A 12,331-nucleotide genomic window follows, 5' to 3' on the forward strand; every position below is an offset into this window, starting at 1 on the left:
ACCTCCTGCAAGGAGGGACCTCTGCCCTCCCCCCACACACACTGCCATACATGGACCTATACATAAACCATGTTACACATGACTCTGTCCACTCTCACATGCCATATCCTTCAGAATAAATAAATGTGAATTCATAGCAGAGAGTAACAGGGCTGTGTCTTAAATATAAGCTGACTGTAAGTAGAAACGTGACGTGGCTTTTACGGTCTCTTTTTTTGTTTTTTTTTTTTTTTTTTGTTTTTTGTTTTCACGTAGATTTCTTTTTATTCTATTGGACAAATACTGACATCTCCATCAGTTGCCACGAGAGAAGTTCAGACTTGGAGAAATAGATCAGGTTGACTGCTCCAGAGTTTGTTCTCATCCTGATGTGGCTTAGGCTGTCTCCAGCCCTTTCCCCAGCAGGAAAGTCCCCTGGGAGCAGCAGTACAATGACTATAAGAAAAAATTGACTGCTTCTCCCTCTTCAAAGATGGAGCCAGCTAGTGCTTAGTGGTTGCTGTTACAGAGAGACTGATGTTGAACCAGGAGTTCTGAGGCCTTGTTCTTAGGCTTTTAAGGTACAGGCAGAAGGTTCTGGTATGTCAGTCAAAGAAAGCCAAGTGTGGTGTTTCTGCTCTGATCCCTCACTGAAGGCATTACTGGGGTCTTTGTGGCTTGAGTTTGGTTTTTTGCCCTGAGGACCCTAGAGACAGCGTGTTGGCTTCTGAACTATGATGACAGCTATGACCGCAGTCTGACCTACATCCTTTCTGTACTAAGGAGAGGTGTGAGCACACACATCCTTTCACATCCAGCCTGAGCTGGTGTGAGCAGGTTGTTGGATGTGTGCTTGAGCACATCTGTGTCCTGGCTCTACTGTTTGTTCTTGGATCCGTCTTCTGCTGTGTTCTCAAACCTCCCAGGGCTGTAAGTTCCTTACCAGGGGCCAAGTGGGAGGGACTGGGGGGGTGGATAGGAAGTACCAGATGGTGACTTGCAAAGTTCATGTGGGGGTGGGGGCACAGAGAAGCTTCTACTCCAGGTCAGGAGTGTGCTGACTTTCAGGCCATTGGCAAGAGCCTCAGAAGGCAGCTGCTCCTTGTGCTGCTCCCCAGGGTCCAGCTGGGACCATAGAAAATCCTAATGTGGGCTTTCCTTGGAACACATAAGAACACACAGATTCCTAATGGAGTTGTCAGCGCACCCATCTCCTGCTGGGAGAAGAGCTGATGGAAAGTCAAAGGTGGAGGCTGAAGTCTTTATTCATTGATGGATCCTGCACCCACCCATCTATTTTTCAGCTCTCTCTGTACACCCGCTCTTCTGTTTATGTGTATCTAGACACTATCTACCTATCATCTATCTACCCTGCCTCTCTCCTTCGCAAGGTAGTAGTAGTTCCTTGAAAAATAATCTTGTGCTGGGGTTACTTTATTTTGAAATACGAAGTGAGATGTAATTTTTCTTTTTCAATTGATTACTAGTGTATGGGGGGGGCCACATGTTTTACAGTGTGTGTGTGTGTGTGTGTGTGTGTGTGTGTGTGTGTAGGGATCAAAGGATAACTTTCCAGAGTCAGTACTGGGGATCAAAGCCAGTAATGTACCCGAGGTTTCCAACCCTTTGATGTGGTGATACAGTATGTTCTACAAGCGTGTTAAGCTTCGTTCATAGCTATACCGGGAAGCGCGAGGCTGTGGTGGCTGGCTGAGCATCGAACGACACATAAACGAGAATAGGTGTCTCAGCTGGGTGCAGGGTCTTCAGTAGGCATTGGTGAAGTCAACCTGTAGATGGCTGGTAAGTGACAGTGGAGAGCAGGTGACTAGAAGAGAGATCCTGAGCAAGCCATGCCTCACACTTACATCTCACTCCCTCCCCTTTAGTCCCAAGAAGAAGCAGGTAGCTGAGTCTCCTAGGCCCATGGAAGCGGTTATTGGAAACCTTAGCTGCATCTTGGTTAAACCTAGGAGACATACAGGTATCTCAGAAATGAACCTACTCCGACCCCTTTGCTGGCCCAAAGAGGCCTAATTTAAAATGGTTTAGAATTTAAAATGGCCAGGAGGAAGCCGTGCTGTAGCCTCCAAGCAGACAGTCAAGGTCTCATGAATGTGGGAAAATGAAGGTAGTGTTTGATTCTGTTGCTTCTCACCAAGGTGTGTGTGTGTGTGTGTGTGTGTGTGTGTGTGTGTGTGTGTGTGTGTGTAAGAGAGCATGCAGAGGAATGTGGGTGTAGCGGTTGAGAGTGTGTCTCTGCATGTATGAATGTTTTAAAGTGTCAAAGTGCATGTGAGTGTGCTTGAGTGTGTGATTATATGTGAAAGCGAGAATGCATGCCTCTGTGTGTGTGTGTGTGTGTGTGTGCGCACGCACACGCGCATGTTCTACCAGTCAGTGCCAACCTGATGTTTGCGTGGAAAGGAACACCTGTGAGAGAGAAGAGGGGGCGCTCACACAACCTAGGTCACTCTGGCACACAGGTGTACATTCTAAAGAGAACTCAAGCAGCAGGAGGGTGTAAAAAAATGCCTGACTGTCTCCAGGTGGCAGTGAGTGACACAGGCAAGGTCTTGGCCCCTTTCTGATGCTTCCTGGCCCTGCAGAGGTATCACTGCATGGTTCCCTGGAAAGGCAGCCCGCTCTGTTTTCTCTTCTAACCTTTTAGGAACATCTATTCAACTCCATGCTGGTGTGGAGGTGACTGGCTATTGTCACAAGCCCCGGCCATCCTCTGCTGGAGGAGACCCTAAAGCTGGGAAAGGGTCCTAATGTGAGGTGACAGAAGCACCCACAGGGGGGCCTGGGAAGTCCTGGAGGAGTCACTGGGTTTCATATTTGGAGCAGAACACTTCCTTGGTCAACTAAGGTGGGGCCCCCAAGAAGTCAATTAGCAATTGTGAGTTGCTCTTGAATTGCTGAGACAGACAGTGAAGCTGTCAATTTGCAGTCGGGGGGGGGGGTGATATAAGGCGTTGATGCACAGCTGGCAGAAGGAGGCATCAAGTGCTTCCTTAGTTACTGGTAAGGCGGCAGTGACATCCACAGCTAATGGGACACAGTGGGAAGGGCAGCTTTCTGCTCCTGTAAGCATTTGTGGCTTCCACATAAAAGCCCCGATGGAGGAAAGGTGACTAGTTTTATATCTGTATGTTGTAGTCCTATTGGCTCCTGCTTCTTTGTAGAGAAACGATATAGCAAGTCATTATTAATTGCTCAGTGTCAAGTTGAGAGGGGTATTGATCGGAAGAAAGCGCTTTTCTCAATCGCTACCAGCTTTTGAAATTGGCATTGACATTAAGCCTTTGAATTCCTTGCAGGAAATAAGTGGGAATCAGCACAAGAAGGGTTATTGAGGGTTAGACGAAGAAATGAGTTGGAAAAGAAAAACTACAAATATGAGTGGCCACTGACAGTGTGAGCAAGCATGCCCATGGCAGCACTGGGCCCTGTCGTGAGATGGCATGTCTTTCCAGTCACCCAGGGGCTGCTGTCATGTTGGAAACTCTGATCTGAGACCTCACAGTTAGCTGTAGCTCCTCGTGGGGGTGGGACCCGTCCCTGTCAGGAGCCCCTCTCTCCCTGTGATCTTCCAGGCTCAGGGCCCCTGAAGTCTGGTAGGGATGAGTATAGTACATTAGCTAGGTTTCTATTGCTGGGGTAAAACACTGACCAAGACAAACATGGGCAGAAATGGGCTCATTTACAGCTCCCAGTCTACAATTGAAGGAAGGCAAGGCAGGCACCGAGACAGAAACCTGCAGGCAGAGGCCCTGGGGGAGCACTGCTTTCTGCCTTGCTTCCCATGTCTTCTTGCTCAGCCTGCTTTCTTATATAGCTTAGGGCCACCTACCCAGAGATGTCACTGCCACAGTGGGATAGCCTTTCCATTAAGAAAATCCCTCCATGTTCTTGCCTACAAGGCAACTTAACGGAGACATTTTCTCAACTGATGTTCCTTTTTCTCATATGACTCCCCAACTTGCATCAAGTTGACAAGAACTAACCAACACAGTCGACCCCTTGTCAACTTGACACACAAACGCATCACGAATGAACCATAAACTTTCCTTTCTTATTTGTACCCAAGATATCATATTGATATTAACATCACAATATAAAACATTGTGTATAGTTCAAAAGTTCCACAGACTTTGACTTCTTCAACATTTTAAAAGTCCACGTTCTCTCTCAAAGCCCAATGTCTTTTTAAAAATCTCTCAACAGTAGACACCTGTAAAATAAAAAAAATGAGCACAGACTGAACAAAGCAAAAACCAAACCCCAGCTGCACTAGCTTCCATCTTGGCTTCTGCCACGGTGTGAGGGGGTGAAGGAGCACAGCTGCCAGCTCCTGCCACCACCACATCTTCCTTGCCACCTCGGACTGAGCCTCAAACTGTGAGACAAATAACCCCCCCCCCCCATGAGCTGCTTCTATCAGATACTTGGTCAGAGCGACAGAAAGGCAGCTAATGCGCATGCTCTGTATTAGCATCCCAGGGCTGATGTAGCAAAAAGCTTGCACTCAGGAGCTTCAACAACCTAAGTGTCTCTTACCATTCCGGTGGTCAGTGGTCCAAAGTCAGCGTCACTGGGCCAGGGTCACGGGGTTGGCAGGGTCAACCTTTCCAGTTTCTGGTAGCTTCGAGTGTTTCTAGGACTGTGGCACACTATCAAACTGCCTCTAATATGCGACTCCACACCCACAGATCACTGCGGCTTTAAACTCTCCTCAGAGGAGCTTGCTTTTGCAGTTGACGTTGATCAATGGATAGCCGCAGCTAGGCAGAGCTCAGAGAACTAGCAAGTGTGGGTGCCTCCGCCCTAGAAGAGGATACCTGTATCACAGCCCTTCTCGGGTGGCTCAGAGACGCCCTAGAAAGAGAGAGCCAGCAAGACTAAGAGCCAGAGGTTGGCCAGAATGGCCACAACAGAGTCCTTGTACTCACAGTGGTTCTGGTAGTCCAAATGAGGCCTGCGGAAGGTCAAGCCAGTCTAAAACCCAGCACGGATGAGCGAAGGGCTCATGAAATGCCACACCTAGCTGAGAAGCTTTGGCAACTGAAGGCTGCTGGAGTCAGGGGAGTCAGTTTTCCTCAGGGAAGTGTCTCTATCGTTGCCCATGCACATAAGGACAAGCTTGGTTGCAATCAGTGGGCTGTGAAAAGAGAAGAGGGCTCTGGAATGTGGCAAGGGGTCTGAGAGGACAGTGTGGGGTTGATTTGATCAAAACACATAGTCTCTAGATGAAAGTCTCAAAGCATAAACAATATATATTTAAGAAACGACCTCCATCGGCTTCCCTTGAGTACAAGGGCAAAGAAGTCTTTACATGACCTAAAAGCCTTCATACTCCTCTTCCTCTGTTCCTCCTGCTTTTCCTTCCCCCAAGCTGGCTTTAGTCACACTGCCCACCTCCTTGCTGTTTTCTGAATATGCCAGACAGGCTCCCTCCCTAGCCCTCTGCCCATAGCGTCCTCCCCTCCGTCCTCCGTGTGCTCTCTCCCTCTTCCTCACGTGCTGTCTCCGTCCCTGTGTTGGGATAAAGTGTGGCTGTGCAGGATTGACTACTTCAGTTCCCGAGTCTCCCCACACTCTACGCCCATCTCCAATTTATTTTTCCCTAGTACTTATTGGTATTTTTATTGTCTCTTTTCCCACTCAGAGAGGAGTGTCTTCCATGCAGGAATTCATGTTTGCTTTGGTCATGGATGGGTATCCAGCTGTAGACCAGGCCTGCTCTTTATGGTCAATAAATATTTATTGAACACATAAAAAGAAAAGAATTCACAATCATGTCTGCTAAGTTCCTTTTACCATACAAGCCTGCACTCATAGGGTAGGGTAGGACTCAGTCTTCTTTGTGGACTTTGTCATCCATCAGCAGGCCACATACCTTAGTGTGAACGAATGCACAAAAATGCATGATGGGCAAGTTTACCTCCTAACATACTGAGGACGAGGTGTGTAGAGTGCAGAGGAGTTTTTCTAGGCCAGTGAGAGAACTGCAAAGCTGAGGAGACCACTAAGCCTCACCATCTGAAGTCAGGGGACTCCTCAGTCTGGGAAAGTAAAGACCCTGTGACTGTCACCTGAGGGAAAGGCAAAGAGTCTCCCTCTGACCTGCTTACCACCTCTGTGTCTGATCCAAAGGCCCAAAGTGACAGAAGTTTAGGCCTGTGTCAGTTACTGCTGTCACCTACGCCTCAAGGTCATGTCTACACTAAGGCATCAAGGACACAAACAGGAAGGTTTTCACCGTGTTTATCTCCCCTTCAACCCGAAGTCACGCTGTTCTGAGAAACTGTATTCTCCTATGAAGTAAGTGAAGCTGAGGGTGTTTTCAGCTTGCCAGCTACAGGTATTAAAACACAGACTCACAGATTACAAATCACTACAAGCCTTGATAGGGGCTAGGAGGAAGGTGGATAGGAAAGGCTTTTTAAAACTGTGCCTCCAAGACTGAATAGAAAGGTACTCACAACTGGCCTGCCTTTACAAACAGCATTCTTTTCTTTAAAGAAGGGATGAATAATGTATTTGTCTTTCACACCAAATGAAGTCATTTAAGATGAACCCCCCTGACCGGCTAATACTTGCAGTGGCTGGAAATGCAGTTCTGCTCCCCTCTGAGTGTGGGAATGTGTCCTCTCCCTTGCAAGCTTTCCAAAGGGGAAAGAGTCCATATGACAAGAGTAGCCAAGAGGAGGCCCCGAGGAGGGCAAAGCCACACAGGCCCTTGCAGAAAGTCGGTGTCTCCAGAAAGGAAAATGCCGAATGGTGACGTGTATGCATGGCCCCTGGAAGCCAGCTCCTGTCCTGGCTGTGCCACCTTGGTCTGCTTCTTAGCATGGAAGGTTTGCTGCTGTCTTGGAATCCTGGGTGTCAGCATGGCGTGCTGATGAACAAATCCAGGCACTACTAGCTTTGAAGGCTGAAGCCTGGCTTGCCATATAGGCTATTGCTGGGAGAAAAAAAAAAATAGCACAAACTATGGCAGCCCTTTATTTCCCTGTCTGTGAGTCAGATGTGCTCACCTGTCCGAAACAATTCTCACAGAGTTATGTTGTCAGTGCTCTAAGGTCTCCTCAGCCAGTGACCAGGTCTCCTGTGTCTCTCTGCCTCCAGCATGCAGTGCGGTGCCTGGCTCAGAGTTGCCGCTCACACACATTTACTGGATGTGACAGTGTTTCTAACTATCGCGGTCTGTGAATAGAGCCAAGGATGATTACACACCAGAAAAATGCAGTTAATATTCCCAAGCCTGACTTTCCTCCTTAGAATGACCACTCAAATCTCATCTTCGAGGCTGAGTTGATGGTTATCCCCGTACAGAACACGAGGGCATGATGGTTGGCATTTCAGCCCAGAGCCCTGCAGCCGTGAGAACACAGCACAGTAGAGAGGAGCTGGCTGTGGTGGCCACAGCTGTAATCTCGGCACTGGGGGGAGGGAGTGGGAGGTGGAGGGGGGTGGACGGGGTGGGGGACAAAGACAGAAGGGGATGGGGCTTGCTGGCCGGTCAGTTCAGCCAAGTGCAGCAAGTTCATTAGCAGACCCTGTCTTAGAAAAACAGCAGAAAGTGACTGAGGAAGACACCCCCACACACGCACGCACACACACACACACACATGAATGCACAGACACCCACATGTACACACACACATACACACGGACACACACAAACACACAGACACCCACATATACATACACAAACACACAGACACACACGAACACATAGACACCCACATGTTCACACCCACATGAACACACACACACACACACACACACACACACACACACACACACACACACACGACCAGGACTCATATTGAAACAGGTAGCTGCTAAATCTTAGCACCATTAGCAGGTGGGCAGGAAGTGCTGCTTTAAATGCCGCTTGTTCCTGAGAAGATTTTCCAGCGGTGCAAGGCCTGTTGTTCAGGGATTCTGACTGGAGAGAAGTCAGCACACTATAGATTCTTCTCCATCATACGATTTGACTGCTTTTCAGCAGGGACACTATTGTGAGCTCCTCTATAATAATGAGGCCTTACCGAGCCACTCTGGTTTTCCATGATAATCTTTGCTTGTATTTATACATTGACTGGATAGGACCCTGACAGACAGACAGACAGACAGACAGACAGGGGATGGGACCTGAGAGAGACAAAAATGGTGGCAAACTTCCAGCTTCTTCCTTGCCCTGCTGACCTGAGACAAGCCTGAAGGGCTTTTCTTCCCACCAGCAAGGTGGACTGGTCTGAGCCGGTCAGGTGTGTTGAAGCTGCTTGTAACATGTTACCCTTTCTTGTTTAAGCTGGACAATGTGGAAGCGGGGAATGTGGGCGCTGTCCTAGGATAGACAGCCATGATGGCTACTCTAAGGCTAGAACATGGCTGCTTTCGCCCTAAAGCAGGCTGCGCCCTGAGTAAGGCCACTGTTACCTCTGAACAGAACCAGAAATAGTTAGCAAACTTTTACTGCAGTTTGTCTTAGGGTGTAGTGGTGCCATTGTCAAGAATGCCATCTTTAATCATTAAAATCACATTTATTAATTTATTTACATCCATGCGCAGCCCCCCAACCCCCACACACAGACACGCACGTGTCACAGTGGGTGTATGAAGGCCAGAGAACAATATGAATGAATTGGATCTTTCTTTCCATCATGTGGGTACTGGGGGGGGTCAAACGAAGGCCATTAGGCTTGGTGGCAAGCACCTTTACCCAAGGTGACATCTTGCCAGCCCAAGAATGTCACTGGGGCAGGCTTTAGCTACTGGGAGTGTAATCTCTGGATTCTCATGCTGCCTTTTATGGATAGACAGGCCTAAGAAGAAACAACTCACACTATAAACCATTGCCCACAAAAGCAGTGAAATAGACACCACCCAGATAGAGGCCACACAGGTGTCCCCTTGAGAATACCCAAACAACCAGGGCACAGGGACACCGAAACACTCCTCAAGTGGCAGCATAGAAGCCCCCTCATGTACAAGCACCCCTGCATGCCTCTGTGTAGTTCCTGCCTACTGCCTTGCATACTCAGGGTGGACTGCAGTTTGTCTAATAAACTCTTTGTGCTGTGCTATGCTGTGACTGCCCAAGGCAGGATGGGGACGGCTCATCAGCTCAATGGCTGGAGAACCTGGCGAGGTGCTCTGCCATCCTCCTCTCTCTCTCCCCTTTCTGTTTTCCTCTCCTTGCTTGCACTGCCCATGGTGAGGACAAATGGCCCTTCCCCTCTCTCTCCTCTCTGGAGAGGGTGCTTGAGGAACTTCTTAATTGGGACACTGTCCCCCCCCATTATGGGGTAGGATGGCACCTGGTTGGGCGGCTGTAACTAGACACCCTCCCTCTGTAATTAGTTGGCCACCCACAGAGAGCTACTTGAAACTATGTGGGTCATTGGCAGGATCAACTGAGTCATTGTAGTCCAATGAATGGGAGGCTTTAATAGAAAGCCTAACAGGCCAGCCAGAGTTCCAGAAGGGAGGGTGGGAAAATCTGCAAAGACCTGCTCAGCTAGGCAGGCAGCCTCTTGCAGTGTCCCTTGCTGGGCCACCCGGCCTGTATCCCAATTCTTTTAATACCTCAGCACTAGCTTGGTATGTTTTAATTGGTTATCAAATATTCCTTTTTAAAGAATGTTTTTATTCTTTGAACATAATATATGTGTATGCAGTGTATCTTGATCATATCCATTTCCTTTTTTTTTCTTCCACAAAAGGGTTGAGTTCTACAGGCTGAAAGTAGGTGTTCAGGAAGAGGCTCACGGTGGTGGCACCACTTTATGCTGTACTTAATGCCACTTATCCACACGTAAGACGGTTAAGATGGCAACGTCATGCCATGCATATTTTACCACAGTGAAAAGAATAAAAAGTAAAACATTCTCCAAAATGTTATAAAAATTAGAGAGGATCAGGTGGTTCTTTGCAGCTTTAGGACACAGGCAGGGCAGACACAAGGCTGAGAGATTTAGAAATCGTCCACCATAAAAGGGGACAGTGGCAACTTTCAGAGTGGAAAATGAAGTGTTGGCACAAGCTATGGCATCCTGCGGCTTTCCCTTCCAGCCAGACTCCGTCATTTCACCGTTAGAAATGCTGATATGGTCCACTCTATAGACTGTGGTCAATATGTCATGGTGGCTGGAGCTGGCTGGGAGAAGAGCTTTCACATACTAGCCTCTTCCCAGCACATGGAAGGTACTTGACAAAGACTCAAGTGGAGACCTTGCTGAGAGTCCCCTGGAGGTAGAGGATGGAGACTCACAGTCACAGATGAGAGCTGGGATGGAGATTTCCTGCTGTGAACACTCAGGACTCTGGCTCTGCCTGCAGAATAAGGAGAGGTAGATGGTCTCTCTCCCCCACTGAACATATTGTGCTAGCACAGGGCTGGGGGTGCCTTTGTCATTCAGGGATCCCAGGACTAGGAAGACTCGCATATCTGAGTAGGGTCAGAAGCACATCCCTCTCTTAGGGGACTTGCAACTGCAGGAAGTGAATGGATGCCTCTCGTTAGGGTGTGAAGCAAGTGGGGAAACTAAGGCATGAAACGGATCCAGGTGTGAATCCAGGGGACTCCGTGAGACTTCTGTGTGTGCCAGAGTAGGTGCTAGATTGTAATGAAATGGCTCATACATGCACTGATCTCACACAGTGTGTGAGCAAAGAAGCTTCACACACAAGTGACTGGATCCAGTAGCCAGGATGGAGTTTATCTGAGGAAGCAGTCTGGACCTCGTGTTTGTGTGCCATTAGGTCTTAACACGAAGAGAGGCGATGAAAACCACACCCATCTATTTTATTTTCTTCCTTGGGATTGGAACTCAGGTCTCTTTGCTTGCTTAGCAAGCCACATACACTCCAAGCCATCTCCTCAGCCTCCAGTGCCTATGTGTTCTTATTAACAAAAGGAGAAAAAAGTCTAAGAGATTCAAAACAAACAAATAACAACAACAACAACAGAGCACTAGGGCCCAGACACAGAAGGCAATGCATTTGCTGTCCCATTTATGTGATGTGTCTGCAGCCACTGGAGACAGAAGGCAGATGGCATGCTGGATTTGTTTGCCCCACTACTGACCACAGTATTAGGGACTCAAGCGGTCATTTGCTAGTCTGTACAGGTCAAACACTGTGGACATTCTAGACAGTGTTTTCCAGATCTGAGAACCCTCTATTCACCGAAGAACTCACCTCTCTTCTTTGCTGTGCTAGGCTAGCAGACTGCCCAGAGTATGAGCAGAAAACCGGGTTAGAGACAAAAATGCTTGCTACCGAGAAACACCAGCCAGTAGTGCCGCAGACGCTACACGCAGACAAGCCCTACATCAAGTATTCAGGACACAAAAACTTGGCTTAAAGCCATTTCTGAATGAGCCAAAAATAATTGCCCAAGAGGTTTGGGTTAAAGCCAAGGAAAGCAGAGCCACAGAAACATGATGTCTAGAAATGCATTTGCCTCCAAGTTTGTCCCTCCTGCCCGGTACCCTGTGTTGAAGGAAGCCAGGAGGGAGGTGACATGCTGCCTACCGTGTGCAGGTCCCAGAAGCCCCTCACTGTGTGGAGCCTGGTTGTGGTGCAGCCGCAGACTTTAGTTGGCTGAGAGCTGTGGGATTTCCTTGAGTTTGGAGGGGGGAGGGGGAGGGAGGCAGTCAGAAAGAGGAGGAGGAGGAGGAGATACGGAGCCAGCTCTGCACATCATCATTCAAGAGCCCTGTGCTGGGCTGGGTGATGGGCACAACAGACGCACCACAGTCAGGGTACTGCTATGAGGTAGAAGGAGGAGGGGCTGCCACGTGGAGTATGCCAGGTGAAGTCACAAGCTGTTCCTCAACTGGTACCCGCACTGTCTTGATAAACACGTCACACTGTGGCTGTAAAGGCACCCATTACACCTTCTTACAGAACACTACAGTTTAGCCAACACAGTCTATTCCAATTTTCTCAAAACACAGGAGCCCATAGCTCAGCAAAATCACCTAGTTTATAAAAAAGTACTGAGGATACTGTGAGACTTGTTGGAGCAGGTCGGGTCTTGACATACGGGGTCAACCCTCTTCTCAGTCAGGAAGCCGTGGCTCAGGGACTGTCTGCGGTATAGACACTTTACTCGGTGTCTTAGCTTCTTTGATAAAGAAAGGATCTATTTGGGCTCACTGTTCACGGTCCATCATGGCGAGGCCCTCAGGCAGAAGGAAGTTGAAGCAGCTCACAATGGCCATTGGGAAGTGGTGGAGATGCTTGTGCTCTGCTCTTTCTCCTCTTCCAGTTCAGGATCCCACCCCAAGGAACTGGCCCATCCACAGTGGTCCTCCCACCTTGATCAACC

Source organism: Acomys russatus, chromosome 20, assembly GCF_903995435.1.
Source record: "Acomys russatus chromosome 20, mAcoRus1.1, whole genome shotgun sequence".
Lineage (NCBI taxonomy): Eukaryota > Metazoa > Chordata > Mammalia > Rodentia > Muridae > Acomys > Acomys russatus.